The sequence below is a fragment of the Oryx dammah genome, unplaced genomic scaffold, assembly GCF_014754425.2.
Source record: "Oryx dammah isolate SB20612 unplaced genomic scaffold, SCBI_Odam_1.1 HiC_scaffold_11086, whole genome shotgun sequence".
NCBI classification, from domain to species: Eukaryota; Metazoa; Chordata; class Mammalia; order Artiodactyla; family Bovidae; genus Oryx; species Oryx dammah.
This window is the reverse complement of record NW_024080480.1, coordinates 1-4,268: the sequence shown is the minus strand read 5'-3', so window position 1 is coordinate 4,268 and position 4,268 is coordinate 1.

The window sequence follows — 4,268 nt, the reverse complement described above, 5'->3', positions numbered from 1 at the left end:
GATTCCTGCCAGTGCTTTCCTGGGACCTCTGCTGCCCTGGGGGTGTTCCTGCTCTTTCTAGAGTTTAAGTCTGAGACTTCAGAGCTGCCATGCCCACCCCCTGTTCCATATCCCGTCTCGGGGGAAAGACCCAGCATAGTAAGAGTGCTGTGGTTTATTATTTGGTCTGGAAAGGCCTCCATACTCAAAGGGCATTGAAATCTACCAAATTCATTTGTCTAACAATCATATCATATTCTCTTTACTTCACGAATACGGTATATCACAATTACTGATTTTCTAACGTTCAAACAGTTTTGCTTGCTTGGCATAAACCCAGATTGGTCATGAGGCATGTTTTTTCTTCCCTGTTTCTGGATTCCGTTTGCCAATGTTTTGTTTCAGACTCTTGCATTTACACTCATGAGTGATAACTGCCTATCATAATTCTTCCTTTCACGGCCTTGTCAGGTTGGCATCAAACCTATGCCAGTCTTATGGAATGGATTAGGAATTACATCTTCTTTCCTCTGTTTCAGAATTTTTTTTAATATATAAGATAGACATTATTTCTTCCTTAAATGTTTAGTAAATATTGACATTGAACTTTAATAAATAATCTAGCATTTTTCTTGGGGGATATTTTTAATAATGGAGTTGATTCATTTAAATAGTTGTAAGATTATTTCAGCTTTTCTAATTCTTTTGGTGCTAACTTTTATATTATTTTTCAAAGAATTTCATCAAAAGTTTCAAATTTATTGGCATAACTTTGTTTAGTCTCATTTTATTATTGTAGCCACATATCATCTTATCCTTGTATTCAGTCCAGTTCAGTTCAGTCCCTCAGTCATGTCCGACTCTTTGCAGCCACATGGACTGCAGCATGCCAGGCCTCCCTGTCCATCACCAACTCCCGGAGCTTACTCAAACTCATGTCCATCGAGTTGGTGATGTCATCTCATCCTCTGTCGTCCCCTTCTCCTCCTACCTTCAATCTTTCCAAGCATCAGGGTCTTTTCCAGTGAGTCAGTTCTTCACATCAGGTGACCAGAGTACTGGGGCTTTGGCTTCAGCATCAGTCCTTCCAATGAATATTTAGGACTGATTTCCTTTAGGATGGACTGGCTGGAACACCACAGTTCAAAAACATCAATTCTTCAGCTTCGACGCTCAGCTTTCTTTATGGTCCAACTCTCACATCCATACATGACTACTGGGAGAAACATAGCTTTGACTAGACAGACCTTTGTTGGCAAAGTAATGTCTCTGCTTTTTAATATGCTGTCTAGGTTAGCTTTTTAATATGTGCAGGATATACAGTGATGTCTCCCATCTCACTATTGATTATTCAGACCTCCGATCTTTCTATTGTAAATATCTTTCAAGGGCTTTTTAAAAAGCAATCATTGACTTTGTTGATCTTCTCTATTTTATCTTATTTTCTACTTCATTAACTTTTGCTCTTTTTTTCCAGTATTTTCTTCCTCCTACTTTTTCCTGAGCAAGTGACCACTGACTGTCGTTACAGCCCAGGGTGGGAGAACCACGTGAAGAGGTGGTGTCGAGACGCTGATCAGCAGAACTGTATCATCCTGATCAAACCATGTCATGCATGCAGAAGGAGACAACAAGCCGTGTGTGCTGCAATCAGAACAAGCACGTGTTCACCATGACCATGTCTTGTTACCTAGGCATTTTATAGGAAGATAACCCTTCTCACACTCAGAGCTTGGACATTCAGATAAAGATCTGAGTGTAAGATTCCCACCAGAAGTTCCTGCTTTACTGCTCCCAGGGCACCTTTAAAAATAACCACTTAAGGACCTCCCTGGGGGTCCAGGGAAGGCTCTGCACTCCCAAGGCAGGGGGCCCAGGTTTGATCCCTGGTCAGGGAACTAGATCCCACATGGTGCAACTAAGACCCAGAGCAGCCAAACACATTTTGAAAAATAACCACTTCGTGTTAAGGCTGCTAAAAATCAGCGACCTCTGCTCTAACCACCTACCAAGTCACAGGTGCTTGCTGCCCTGCTCTCTGTCTTCTCCTCTCTCGTGACCTGGGACTGAGAAGCACCCTTTCCTTGGCTCATCGCCACCCCACCTCACCTCCCCAACCCTTCTTCTGAGATCTGTCGGTAATAAATCTTTTGACTCTACTTCCCTCGTGTGGGTGTATTGACACTGTGCCTTCAGTCAAAGGCTTCCCTGGTGGCTCAGCGGTTAAGAATCGCAGCGTCAATCCATGGATTGGGAAGATCCGCTGGAGAAGGAAATGGCAACCTACTCCAGTGTTCTTGTCTGGGAAAGCCCAAGGACAGAGGAGCCTGGTGAGCTACAATTCATGGTGTTGCAAAGAGTTAGACATGACTTAGGGCCTAAACAACAACGACAACTTCAACCAACAGGACCTCGTGGGTTTCACTTCCAAAGTAGGATATTTGGATGCTGACAGTCAGCTACCTGCCGACCCTGTGTGAGTTGCTTGTACCTCTGCATTCAATGGGTTATCATCTGCATATTCTTTTTTTTTTTTTTGAGGGTTTCAAACTCTTTTTTAAGTTAATTTTTATTGAAGTATAGTTGATTTACAATGATGTGTTAATTTCAGGTGTATAGCAAAGTGATTAAGTTGTACATAATACATATCTTTCCTCAGAATCTTATAGGTTATTAGTAATACAAAACACTAAGTTGAGTTCCCTGTGCTATAAGTAGGTCCTTGCTGGTTATCTGTTTTGTATATAGTAGTGCGTATATGTTCATCACAAACTCCTAATTTATCCCTCCCCTTTCTTTCCCCTTTAGTAGCTGTTTGTTTTTTCAGTCTCTTGTCTGTTTCTGTTTTTTATATGTTCATTTGTATCATTTTTTAGATTCCACAGATGAGTGATGTCATATGATATCTGTCTTCCTCTGGCTTACTTCACTGAGTATCTTCATCTCTAGGTCCAGCCACGTTGCTGCAAAGGGCACTGTTTCCTTCTATGATCTGCATAGTTTTCTTTTGACACAGTAGCTCCAGCTTCTCAACACATCTGCAGGAGCTCAGGGCAAACATCGCAGACACGTACTGATGTGGGGCTGAGAAAATCAAAGCGGACCCTGGGGTCTGAGCTAAAGCGGCCACTGACCCAGGTAAGGAGCCTTCCTCCCTGCACCATGTTGCTGGGGGATTGAGGTTTCAGGATCCCCTTCATTCTCATTCAGACTATAAAAATGAATCCCCGAACCCTTCCCTGAGACTGCGTGTGCGAGGGTGAGGGAAAGAGTGAGTGTGTGACATCAGAAGATGACTGTCTTAGCCTCTCAGAGCAGGACGTGCTCAGCTCAGGTAGAAGAATTTGAAAAAGACCAGTCCCCATTTTGATCATTGGTGGTACCCACTCTACCTTCCTTGGAACTGGGCAAGCCTGACAGTCTTACTGCAACGGAACCTCCAGTTTTTATCATAAGATTTTCCCAATATTTCATGAGATATACTTATATTTTCAAAGTATTTGCTGTTTAGCCAAACTTCAATTATAATTGAGTGTCCTGTGGAGCTTTTTCCAAGACTTTTTTTTTTTTAATGTATACCACTTTAAAGTTTTATCAGTTTAAAATATTGTGTCTGTTTTTTATATTTCTTGCTTTCTTGGCCACAAGGCATGTGTGATCTTAGCTCCCTAATCAGGGATCCAACCCACATCCCCTACACTGAAAAGTGGAGTCTTACCCACCAGGGAAGACAGGGAAGCCCCAAGTATGCTACAGTTTTATTTGTTAAACCTGATAACTCTATCCTCCGGGGTACTCAAGCTGAGGCCGCCACACATGGTCCCTCTGACATTTCCTTGTGTCAGCAGAGTCTTTGGGAAGTCTAAGGTGGGCCTCCCCAACCTCATTTTGCCTTTGAATACAGTCAATTTCCCACCTGAGCTTTAGGTACGTGGAGAAAAAAATCATCAGCTGGATGGCAGGACAGGAGGCTAAAACACTGATCTCTCTCCTACATGCCCCTCACCTCTCACAGGGTAAGAGAGTGTCTCAAGGTTTGGCCTCTAGCTTTAGAAGAAAACAGTTGACCTTTTCTAAACTAGCTCCCTGAGGCCCTGCCCCCTTCCTCCACAATGAACCAACAGGAACAGCTTAATTCATATCCCAGGACTCTTAGTCTAGGAAATCTTCCTGAGAATAAAGAGTCTTCTCCAAGCCCACCCTCCCCAGCCCACCCTAGCTCATAGCCGCTGATCTGTTCTTACTCCAGGGTCTGATTGACGAATTACTTCACAGTCCCCAAAATGCAT